This window comes from Meleagris gallopavo, chromosome 2 (genome assembly GCF_000146605.3).
Source record: "Meleagris gallopavo isolate NT-WF06-2002-E0010 breed Aviagen turkey brand Nicholas breeding stock chromosome 2, Turkey_5.1, whole genome shotgun sequence".
Lineage (NCBI taxonomy): Eukaryota > Metazoa > Chordata > Aves > Galliformes > Phasianidae > Meleagris > Meleagris gallopavo.
The window spans coordinates 53934623-53948286 of NC_015012.2; positions in this window are offsets into that span (position 1 = coordinate 53934623).

Below are 13664 nucleotides of genomic sequence, written 5' to 3' on the forward strand. Positions count from 1 at the left end.
AAGACCGGAGTGACATTGGCTATCCTCCAGTCTTCAGGGACCTCCCCTGTTATCCAAGACCTCTCAAAAATGATGGAGAGCGGTTTGGCAATAACCTCCGCCAGCTCCCTCAGCACACGTGGATGCACCCCATCAGGTCCCATGGACTTGTGGACCTTAGTACTGCCTAGGCGCTCACGCACGTCCTCTTTCCTGACTAAAGGGAAGTCTCCCATTCCCCAGACCCTCTCCCTAACCTCCAGGGTGTGGGATTCCTGTGGGAGAGCCTTTTTACTGAAGATGGAAGTAAAGAAGGCATTCAGTATCTCTGCCTTCTCAGCATCCCCCATTACCAGAACCCCCCCCTCACTTAGTAAGGGGCCCACATTCTCCCTAGTTTTCCTTTTGCTGTTAACATACTTGAAGAAGCCTTTTTTATTATCCTTTATCACTTTAGCCAGATTCAATTCCAGATAGGCTTTAGCCTTCCTCGTTGCATCCCTGCAGGCCCTGACTACATTCCTATATTCTTCCCAAGTGATCAGACCCTTTTTCCACATTTCATGGACCTTCTTCTTTCCTTTGAGCTTGCGCATGAGCTCCTTGCTCATCCACAAAGGTCTCCTGCCACCTTTTCCCAATTTCTTGCTCACAGGGACGCACCGATCCTGAGCTTGGAAGAAGAGCTGTTTAAATGCTGACCAGCTCTCAGAGGCCCCCTTACCTTCTAACACCCAAGCCCACGGGATAGCCCCAAGTAGGTCCCGGAAGAGATCGAAGTTGGCTCTCCTAAAGTCCAGGGTAGCAATCCTACTTATTGCTTTGCTTCTTCCACTCAGGATCTTGAACTCCACCATCTCGTGATCACTAGAACCCAAACTGCCCCCTACCTTTACTTCCTTAACAAGTCCATCCCTGTTGGTGAGAATAAGGTCCAGTAACACCCCTCCCTGCATCGGTTCCTCCACCACCTGCATCAGAAAGTTGTCTTCAACGCACTGCAAGAACCGTCTGGACCGTGCGTGCCTGGCTATGTTGGTCGTCCAGCAAATATCTGGATAATTGAAGTCCCCCATAAGCACCAGTGCCTGGGAACGTGACGCTACATCCAGTTGCTTTTGGAAGGCCTCATCAGCCTCCTCATCCTGATCAGGGGGCCTGTAGTACACACTCACAACAGTGTCACCCTTACCAGCCTGCCCCTTGATTCTCACCCATAAGCTCTCCACTGCTACATCACTCTCCCCCAAGTGAAGTTCAATACATTCTAGCTGCTCTCTCACATAAAGAGCAACTCCACCACCCCGCCACTAGCCAGCCGATCTTTCCTAAAAAGCACATAGCCCTCCATGACAACATTCCAGTCATGCGAGCTGTCCCACCACGTCTCCATGATCGCAATGAGATCATGAGATAAAAAGTGGGGATGTGCAGAACTCCATAGTATGACCCCAGATTTACTGCACATGTAGCATGTATGGAGTTGTTGGACTGGGTCCAGAGGAGGGCCACAAAGATGGGCTAGAGCACCTGCCTTATAAGGATAGGCAGAGCTGGGACTCTTGCCTGAAAAAGAGAATGCTCCAAGGAGACCTTATAGCAACCTTCCAGTATATAAAGGGAGCATACAGGAAAGCTGGGGAGGGACTTTTTACAAGGGCAAGTAGAAAAAGGACAAGGGAAAATGGTTTTAAACTGGAAGAGGGTAGATTTAGACTAGATATTAGGAAGAAATTATTTTCTGTGAGGGTGGGGAAACACTGGAACAGGCTGCCCAGCGAGGTTGTAGATGACTCCTGCATCTGGAAGCATTTAAGGCCAGGTTGGATGGGCCTTTGTGAGTTGGAACTAGATGACCTTAAAGGTCCTTTCCAACCCAAACCATTCTATGATTCTATGAAACTTGCTCTGCTGACAGCAGATGAAACATGTTGGGCTTTACTCATTCCTCACACACTAGACCTTGTCATAGGTGAACTGGGGGAAGCTCAGGTAGACTCCACATTCTGTCTTCATCTCAAAGAGCAGAGCCTTAGGTAACAGGATACTTCTCCAATAAATCTGATTTCACACTTGGAAGAGGAATGGGCTGGCTACCTTCAAAACTATATATTGTATCTATTTCAGGAACATAAAGTGAAGGAGACTCTATTTAACAGTGCGACACATACAGGTGTGTCTTCTATTTACTCTTTTTTTTTTTTTTTTCTTTTTATTTACTCCTACATGATGTCATTGAAAATAACAAGAGATTAACAAAACATTTCACTTTTCACCATTGCTTATTAATCATTAAATAGGAGAGCTGGCACTTCATGTATATAGACCTACTTATCAACTGGAGCCTTAAATGGAATTACATCAATATTGTAGAAGTAGAGAAACACTTCTTTAATTCCCCACACTTTAGTTAGAGAAAGCAGCATTGATGGTTCTGTCCTATTTCTTTTAGGTTTTCCTACATATTTCCTGTGCACCGGCACTGTTTTGCAGCACAGGAAAGAAGTAGCATCTGAAGTATTTCCACTTAAGCTTTCTTCTTTTTATTAAATCACAAAAACTTTCACTGATTATAGAGGGTTTTTTCTAAGTGTTTTGTTTACTCTTAAATGTAATCTAAATGTAGGGGCAAAGAGGACCTGACAGAGTCCCTTTAGATCACCTACATTTTCAAAAAAGCAACTAGAGAACTGAGACAAAAAGTAGGCCAACTGTTTTTCTTAAGGTATAACTGTTCTTTTTTGTCGAGTTTGATCCAGTGTGGAAGTTTTCATTTTAATGTGACCTGCAAAGCAAAAATGAAAGCAAGTTAAGCACAAACTTCTGCACCAAAGATTTCCAGGCAGTGGAATGCAAGAAAATCCAGTATGGAAACTACTATAATATTTTACTGCATGGGCTTCTGAAGGAGATTCCCAGCATAAAACCCCCCAGGTCATTGCAGAGAACCAGATTTCATCATATATTAACTCCAGATTGACTGTCTCAGTTGAAATGAGAATTTGTGGAGTCACTAACTGAATGTCCACAGTGTTATATGCTGGGATTTCTTCAGTGAACTATGCAGAAAAGAAAATTCCATCAAGGAAAAGAGATTAAACGTTCTTTAAAAATTATCTGTTCTGAATGATTTTTCTCTTTAATCTAACGTGTGACCTGGAGAACCATGGGAGATCATGGGCTGTATGTTAAAGGTCTGTAAGGGACAAGTTAGTAAAACAAGATGACTGCCGTTCAGTACCCAAAGTCTGCATCTTGACCAGAAAATGTATAAGGGTTTTTCAGGAGAAAAAAAAGGTAATAAAAGCCCTGGCCCAATATTCCTGATGATGACAGCACCCAGTAACAGTCAACAGCACTGAAACTGGAACAAGAGATTTTTATCAGTATCAGTGTAGAACAACTTCTTCAACAAGTTTCTTCATATAAAGCAGAATTTAGTAGCAGATGCTTTAGGTAACAGAAGATAAATGTGTAGATATTGACAGGTACTGACTGCTCCAAATAAGGTAAAGGAACTGGTGAAAGGCTAAAAAAAAGAATCTACTCATGTATGTTTTTCAGGCAATGTTTCACAACATTTGCGGCAATACCAGCAAAGTTAGGTAATGCAGATTTAGCTATTTGATTGTTGAATGGGTAAATGAACTCTGCTATGCCTTCCAGGGGAAGAGAGGACCACAGTCACATGTAATGTAGAGTAGGGGACTAACATGTCCTTGGGAACATTAAAGGAAGGGTTTATATGAAGAGCAGTCCTTCCCTTTCCCCATTGAAACTTGGCTCTCCCATCCTCCATCCCAAAATCGGCAATGTGTAATGCTACCTCCACTGAGCGTGCTTGTAGTATTCCCACTCTTGTGTCATTTGCTGACACTTACTCAAAACAGGGACCTTGACAAAACAGTCTACATTGAGAGAAAAAACAGTAGTGTCATTGTGATGCTAATAAAGGATGCTATAGTTAGGAGCTATGTATGCTCCTCTTTTGATTTATCCATCATACCTTGGTATATTTCCCATTTATAGAAAGGAATAAATGGCCTTTCTTTTTTCAAATTATCTTGATAATGCCAAAAAAGAAGAATCAGATACATGTTCAAATGTTTCAGGCTATCTACAGTTAAAAGGAAGCTGAATTAAACTAAGAAAAAGTGCAGGTTTCTTTGTTTCTCTCTGTCCTTGAATCATTCTTTTAAAACACCATCTCATTATAGTCAAAGGTCCTAATTTCAAGAACGTTGGACTCCATGGGGGTTTCATCTTCTTTTTGCTATTCACTTCATGAATGGTCTGGACCTTCTTTTTGATCAGTCAGGGACTTTTGGGAATGAACCATAATATAAAGGTGGAATCATATTTCCTTCCTGCTCTCTAGTTAGAGTCAAAGCTGTCATAGCATATAAGAGGCAATTCCCGGAACAAACTGCCTCACATATCCATAGGGAATACACATATGTGATTAACCCAACTGGCCACTGGGTGTGACCATTGCACCACACAAAAGCATCTGAGACTTTTTCAAAGATAGGTCTGGAAATACAGGAGATTAAAAAAAAAAAAAAAATACAACAACAACAAAAACACAACCTTTTTAGGTATGAATTGACTACTGTAATTCCAAACAACTTTCTGTGCAGTGTTCATGTTTTCTGCATGATGTGGAACTCCTCTCAAAAACAGGGCATAAATAATTTAAAATCTTAGTGTTAAAAAAAAAAAAAGGTGAGAAATCACATTATCAGAGTTCCTTTTCCCTTCTCCAAAGGACAACTAAGTCTCTTAAAACTGCAGGTGTTTGGTTCTCTATTTGTTGAAGCCATATTAATGGAGTAAGCACATTCATAGGCAGAATGACTTAACTAGGCAATATCCTAATACTAGCTCCTAACTACCTATCTTGCAGTCCTATCTATTAAAAGAAGAGTAAAAATAAAGTCTATAACAAATTATTTCAGGACACATTGACAAGTATTTTTCTTCTGATCTGTTTTGTCATGGTTTTTTTGTTTGTTTGTTTTTTTGTTTGTTTTGTTGTTTGTTTTTTTTTGTTTTGTTTTGTTTTTTTGTTTTTTGTTTTTTTGTTTTAATTATAGGAAAAGGACCTTTTCCAGAGTTACCCAGCCAGATTTGTGGCATTATTTAGCTCATATAGCCACACTTCTAAATGCTTCCCAATTTTGGTTTTTTTTTTTTTAATAGCACTTCAAACACTAAGAAGTCCCCAAATTTATCTTTTAAATCACATTTATTCCCTTATCTTCTCAGTACAGTTACAGACATACACACCAATTTGCAAGATCTGTTTTCCTGACCACTCAGGTTGCATAGAGAAACGTTTGCATATTCCCTTGAGTCAGGCTGAAGTTCAGTAGTATCAGACCCTGATCAAAGAGTCACTGGTAGAATAATGCCACCTTGATCTCCAAAAAACCTGTCAGTCCTGAGATTGCTCAAACTTACATCGGTTACAACTACTTCAACAGGCAATAGCTGATTAAAAAAATCACCAAAAGCACCTGTACTTCTTTCATCTTTGGGTTCATACCCAGTACCCTGGTCAGTGGGCATCAACCACTTGGATACTACATGATCAGTTTTTCCAAAATATGAGTTTTCCTATGCAAGAAGGATCTGAACATATACCCGTGGAAAATTTAATTGCATTCAAATCAAGGGTTTGAATTCAGACCTGCCTTTCAAATGGAACAGAAGTGCGGGGCATATCACTACCTTCTAGAGATGTCTGAAAATCTGTGTGTGTTGTTTCTAAAGGGAGAGATATCTAGCAAAGTAAGATAGCTACAGTTTCAAGGGTTTTCTCCATACATTTATTTCTGATTATTTGAAGGTATACTACAGTAAAAAAAAAAAGCACTACCAAAATATGTATCAAAATATATCAAAAATATAATAATAATTAAGAATAATAATAAAATGTCTCAATATCTAACAAGCTCATGCTGGAAACATACTACCTTTCTCAGACTCACTGTATTTTCACACCAAATGGGACATCTGGTATCTTCCTGAATTTGTGATGTGCTGCCAGTGTTTTAACAAGGGGCATTTGGCAAACACCACTTTTCCTATACATTTGTGATAAATCTTACACTGCAGTTCTGTGAGTTAAGGGCTATGGAAACCATTCATTTGTTTCTCCATTTAAACAAAAATGTTTTCTCATAACCCCAGGCAAGGAAGGAGCAATTCCACTTGACAAATAAACAGAGTATTCATGCTAGAAAGCTATGCTTCCTACCCAAAAGCAAAATTCACTGTCTATATAGCTAGCATAGTGCACAGTTCAACCCAGGTGCAATTTGAATGTAAAAAGAGAGGTGGTCTTCAGAAAATTCCTCATCTTTAGTGAAACATATTGCATTTGAAAGGGAGAGAAAGCATTCTCTTCTGATGTCTTTATGATTTCCAGGGAAAACATTATTTATAAGACAGTAAGATTTGGCGTAAGTCAGAAAGGAGAGCAAACAATCTCAGAAGTACAGCTGTTTCCTCGAGCACCTTCTTACTGAAGAGCCTGCATTTGTACCCATGTGTGTGCGCCAAATAAATCCCAGACTTTTCTTCATCATGGAAAGCAAGCCACGGCAGCTCCTTTTGTCAACCTGTAGCACTTCGTATACAGGGCCGTCTCAGGCTGGAGAACAGCTGCTTTCTTTATCTCTGGCAGCACTGCACCTACACAAGGGCATCCCCACGGGGGCAGGCAGCTGCCTAGCAGCAGGTCTACGCTGATTGCAGCTTCACAACAGAGGGATACAGCAAATGGGAAATACCCACCCTCATGTATCTGTCTGGCAGAAGAAACTAGAACCTAAAGAGTGGCTCCTTAGGCACATTCTGTTCTCTGGTGACTTTGCCGTCCTTCCCCTGACCATGCCTTGCCTAGGTTCTTTAGGAGTAGGGTGCAAAAGGCTATTCTCCTCATTCAGGGGCTAGTTTAGCAGTTTTCAAGGAAATTATGCTCTTGAATCTTGTTAAATGAAGTTTGTACCTTTTGCATATGACTACTCATTTGGCAGCTTATAAGAAAACTTGTACGATAGTTTGGATGTGTCTCACCACCAGCCCTCAGGAGGTGTTCAGAATCTTGATTTCCTTCACCTGTAAGTTTCAATCATTTCAGCTAACTCATAGGCTATCAGGGTCAAGAGCTTGGAAAACAGATGCAAAAAGTTGTGCTTGGTGTATTTTCTCTACTTGGAGTTTCCATGGTACAATAAATAACAGGCATTTGGTAGAATTAATGTGTTAGTGATAAAGCGATAGCCTAGATACACAAAGATACTATAGCTACACCATGAAAAATTAGGCTGTATACAACAATATCCTCTACCAGACAACTATTTTTGTAAACTGTGCAGTATGTCTGGTGCACAAGCCATTCTATTAGAGCATGAGCCATTTGACTACCTTTGATAAAGTTGCTAAATATATGCCCAGAAAGAAAAGAAACAGAAAAAGGAAAAAGTGAATGAGAAAAAAATAAAACACTGCACACATGCTGGCCCTCCCTTTTTTGTATCTGTCCCAGTTTGAATTGAGTCATTTTATTCCCTTCCAGCAGGATCTGATGGTTTTGAATATTTTAAAGGCAAGGATGTAAGAGAGAACAGTAATTCCAAAACAAATCTTAGAAAGAACTTTGCACCTCTAAACAATTACTCCTAATAAAGATTGAATTGCTGCTAGGTGGAAGCTATTTGTTACATGGCCTAAATCTTGGGAGATAAACTTTCACGTCACTAGTCTTGAATCCTTGGGAGACATCTTTCAAATACAGAAGTTTCATATTTCATGATGGAAATTTTTAAATATTCCCAGCTGCACTGCTCTGTCAGGCCCTTGGAGCAAGAATCTGTAACTCCAGGCAGGAGTAAGGGCTATGGAAAATTCCACACCTCCACTCTACTTCTTATTAGTATCTGTTTTTACCCATGAATTAACATTTCAATGCTTGAGAAGATATTGTCTCATTCATAAGAGCTTGGAGATGCTTAAGCAAGTGCAAATATGTTAGCTGTGTGGTTGGATAAGAGCACAAACCATTACAGTTAATTTCTGTACAGAAAGGGAATGAGTTACCAAATGAGAGTCTAAATAGCACATAAAAATCTTTCAGCCCTTTGCTATTAGAAAGAAAAAGAGAGACAAACAATAGGCTAATGAATTCTCAGATCTGGAGTCAAATTTTCTGCTAGTAGAACTCCCATACAATTCTGTAAAGTTCTGTCATTAGAGAATTTCACACTGATGGAAAAGTTTTGTTCAACAGACAGAATTTATTCCTATTTCAGTCATTTGCAAGTACATAACTACATTCAGTTGGAGTGGGATCAAGTCCAAGTATAAGTTGGAGGGAAACAAAATTCTGCGATTATTCTCTATAATCATGGCTGGATATTTCAGTTCCTAGTTTTCTTGATGTCATGGGAGGTGGGAGAGTGGGAGCTTGGTGGGAAATATTCATTGGATTTTCATCAGTCAGAAGGGGAAACAGCATGTCTTACTGAGGTTGTGTCCCGGCCTCCAGCAAGTTGAATGTTACAGCATCTTAGGAGAATTGTCTCTTGTGAAACACTGCAGCGCACATGGGGGAAAACAGCAAGTGAATTATATTTGCAGTTGAGTTCCCTCATTCTTTGTTGCCTTCATTTGTTTTGAAAGGAAGAAGCAGAGCATTCATCAATATCTGAGGACTGCTAACAGTCCTCACATTCCCACTTGACAAAGCATTTAGACATTCAATTGCTCCAGTTCTGCAACTGCTGCCATTGTCAGCTGGCTGATTAGCTGTTTGGTTTTCTTTTAATACACATTTCATCCCATAAGTACCACTGCATGGTATAATTTCAAAGATTTGTGTTCCTTTAAAGCATTGTTATAATCTTGTTTTTTTCTGTTCATTTGGTATATTTTTGTAAATTTGCTTTGCCTATATTTCATGTCTCTGAGCCTCTTCTTTTACCTCTCTCAGATGGGGTGACAAGAAATGAAGTACAGCTGAAAATATGCCACTGATGTGTACAATGGTTTTACATTTTCGGTGTTAATCTAATGTTTTATCTGCATTTTCAGCTATCAAATCACACTTAGCAGATGTTTTACTGGGCTGTCTACAGTGATTCCCTGCTCTTTTTTCTGCGTGACGATTGTGAATTAAGCACTGTCTGGGAGCATTTGAGTGTGCACTGTCTGGTATTTATCAACTCTGAAATTCAGCTGTTTCTCTTCTGATTATCTGCATATTTGTAAGGTTTAGTACAAACAGACATTAATGTTTGCGGCATCTCTCAATTTGATCACCTCACCATTGTTTCATGTCAAATGTTTCAATCATGTTTCTGAAAAATAAAAAAGGCTTGGTATTTTTGTATGCAATTGCTCTTTTTGTTCTTTTATCCTTTAGTCCTTTTTTTCTTTCCTCTTTACCTTCCATTCACCTTTGCTCTTTTATGCTTAAAAATGCTTTGCCAAATGTTTCATAGCTCTCCTGGAGAAGATCCAAGGAAAAGAAGACTCAGGATCTCGGAATAGGTAACACGGTCTCTCAGCTGTTTGTAAAGCATTTGAATTCAGCGTGTATAAAAGAACCGCTACATTTTTTAACAATTTAAATATGCTTACCCTTTCAGATTATAAGTCTGCAGTATTTGTGATTTTGCAGCAATGCTATGAGCTCAGAAGGCGCTGAGTACTTTGAACCTGATCCAAAAAAATTAATCATATGCTTAAATTTACATAAAAGAATGTCCAGTTAGATTCCAATCCCTACTTATTTGCAATTGAAAAAATGATTGAAGACTTACAGCAAAGTCTTCCCTCTTGTCTGGATTTAAAAGTGTGTTATTTAAGTGTGATAAAAGAAGTTATATGCTACATTTATGACTTAATTTTGTAACCAATTACCTGTGAGAAACATTCACAGAAATGACTTAATTTTGTTTTCTATAATTATGCAAATTTGAGAGCTTAAAAATCACCTGTTCTTGAGCTATTGCAGTAACATTTGGTTATGTAGACCTTTGCAGTAAGTGAATAAAATACAAGCATAAACATGCCTCAACTTAACTGAAAATTCCTCAAGTATTTGAGTAAAAATTATTGAAGCAAATGAATTTCTGTTCTGTTGAAAATAAGAATTCTCCGTAAACACACAGAATGCTGAGAACATAACTTAAATCCTTGGTCTTCAGAGATGGAAAACCTGCACTGACCCTTCTGTATCAATGAACATTGTTACTACAAAATAGTTTTTCAAGTGTCCCTTCTTCCAGTAAAACAAAGGATAGTTGCATAATTTCAGCCATAACTGTGCCCTGATTTCTATGCCAGTAGACATAATAAATTTACCAAACTGGATAAAGATGAATATTCTCCTCAACCATATTAAAAAAAAATTACAACATATTCATTTTCAGAGCTTTTTTTGATATGATTCATTTAACAATAGTTCAGTGCAGGCATCTCCTGAGGTGGAGACTGAGAGCTAAAAACCTAAGACATGTTTCCTTCTGTCTTTCCTATTATCTTCTGGTTTTCTTATTACAAGCTGTTCAAGACATATTTTGTTGATCCAATCACACACTCGGGTAAAAGCAACTGGATTCATAGGAAGCTGGAAACATTGAGATATTTTCTCTGATGATACCTGAGCAGTCCAAAAAGCACTAAATACTCTAAGCACTTAGAGGCAGTTAGGCATTGAAGAGACAGTTTCTCTAGTCAAACACCTGCATATCCTGATTACAATGCTATTCTATTGACACATGCCCTAATATAAATCTCCATTACTAGACAGCAATAAATGGACTAAATTCTTAAACAGGGAAAATGCTTTTTTTTTGCTTGTTTTAAAGAAAACATGGGGATTTATAAAAGTAGAGCAGAAGAAAGGAAAAATGTAAATAAATTTTAAGATAACATAAGGAAGTTCAGATACTATAAACTCTGAAGGACTTAGACTGTTTTCTAAGATTCACCAGCCTTTCATGGGCGTCATGTTTCATAAAGCTCATTACTTCACAATGTGCTTTTAAATGCATTAGGCAAACTGTCACTTCTGTTTAAAATCCATGTACCCACATGAATCTTCTGATCCTTCCCAATATGAGTAACAGGCTAAAGATGTCACATGAATTGCTACATGCAGGGAAACAACATGGTTGAGTAAGGACTACTGGTTAAACTGAAGCATAAGAAGGAAATGTGAAGACAGTGGAAGCAGGAACATGTGGCCTGGGAAGAGTACAGGAACACCACCTGATTGTATAGGGATGGGATCAGGAAAGCCAATGCACAGACGGAACTGAACTTGACAAGGGATGCAAAGAATAACAAAGGATTCTATTAGCCAGAAAAGCAGAGTGATGAGAGTGTACACCTTCTGATAAACAAGATGGGAGAACTAAGTTTGCAGATGACACCAAACCAAGTGGTGCAGTTGACATTATAAATGGAATAGATGCCATCCAAAGGGACTTGGAAAGTTTTGAAGAGTGGGCACATATGAACCTCATGAAGTTCTACAAGGCCAAGTGCAAGATGCATGGCAATACCAAACAGTGCTGACTGATGGATGAATGGATGGAGAGAAACCCTGTTGAGAAGGCACTGATGGATTAAAAATTGGATGTTAGTTGGCTGTGCATACTTACAGCCCAGAAAGAAAACTATATCCCAGGTTGCATCAAGAGAGGTTTGGCCAGAAGGGCAAGCAAGGTGATTCTCCCCCGTCTACTCTGCTCTTGTGAAACTCCACCAGGACTCTGGTAAACTCAACACGAGATAGATGTGGACCTATGAAAGTGAGTCCAGAGAATGACTACAAACATGATCAGAGCACTGGAGAACTTCCCTATGAAGAAAGGCTGAGGGAGCTTAGATTGTATCCTGGGTAAGAGAAGGAAGCCCTTCAATCCTTAAAGGGAGCTTATGAAAAATACCGAGAGAGACTTTTACAAGGACATGTAGTACTAGAGTAAGGGGTAATGGTTTTAAACTAAAAGAAGGTAGAATAAGATTAAATGAATTCTTTACTCAGAAGTGGTGAGGCATTGGCAAAGGCTGCCCAGAAAAGTTGTGAACACCCAATCTCTGGAAGTGTTCAAGGTCAGGTTGAATGGAGATTTGGGCCACCTGATCTAACAGATGGCAGCCCTGCCCACAGTAAGGTGTTTGGGCTAGTTGATCTTTAAAGGCTCCTTTCAATCCAATCTATTCCATGATTCCATGATTCTAGAAATGTTTTCAATGAAGGACAAGTACAGAAGATATTGCACATGTTTAATAAACTTCTCTATAAATGAGATTCATAAAGTACTGATTGTACTGAATTCTGAGTCTTGCTTTGTCAAAGAGAGCTGGAAAGGGCTAACACAGAAAAGAACTGTGTAAAAAACAAAGTAATGTCCTCAGTGTTTGTTTGAGGTTTCCTGGTTTTGTTTTTGTTGCTTTTTTTTTTTCCCCTGTAAAAAAATAAAGTTTGTTTTAGTCTTCTTATTGTGATCACTGCAATGAACTATCACAAAAATATAAGACTGGAGGGATATAATGGCTGAAAACAATGTTCACTCTAGTAAACTTGCTAACTTCCATGCAGTGATTTGTATTTACATTACCACTGAATTCCAAAGAAACTTAGAGGTTTAGTTGCCCCCAATAGGACAGAGTCCAAACAACCTAGGCTTTATCTCAAATTGTACATATCAAACCACATGGCACTCAAATCATTTACTCCTTGCATTTCTTGTTCAAATGCCATTGTATTTTACTCCAAATAAAAATGGGGTTCAATTTACAATAATAATAATGATCATTCATGCAACATTTTTCAAGTAAGGATGGCAGATCACGAGCTAAACTTAGAAATATTTATATAGAGATTGTTTTGCCAGTATGTAAGCCCACCAAAATGAAAGGTGATAGCCCTCAAACAACAGCTGGACAAATATTATTTAACTTACACATTATCTTAATTAATTTTTACCTTTCTTCTCAACTCACTTCTTAGAGTAATTTTTTGTAGAAGTAGCAATCAACCAGCTGTATAGCTCTGCAAATACTGCTCATGGAATAAATCATTTGATGGATAATGACAATTTTCAAAGAAACATTTACTTGGCAAATATTTTTTTCTGATAATTGAGGAGCTCTGCTTTAAAAATCATGCAATAACATTGTGCAGTATTCTAGACAGGCATAAAAAATACCTTTAAGTAAAATTATAGGAAGAATTTTACACAGCAGGAAGTAATTAACCAAATGGAAATATGGCCATAATAGTGAGATTAACACTTTTAACTTGTAAAAAGTTGTCCACGTTCTTTAATTGTTAGATATGCTCTAAGATCTTGCCTCATATATCATCAAAAGAATCTTTAACCGGGTCTATCTGTACTTCTAAAGAAATTCACTCTTTTGAAAAAGGCTTGGCTTACACAAGACTTTAGCTGAACAAATCCCATTAGCAGCCATGAGAGTCACTTGGCTAAATCCCCCATGCCCCAGAACGGAAACAACAGTATATAAGTGATATGCAAGTCTGTATTCCTCTGAAAAAGTAAAGATGTGGAACAGAAGGGAAACATCATTTTCTGTCACAGATGCAGGATCATCTTAAAAGTACCACACACACTCCTGGAGAGAAAGGAAGGAAGGAGACA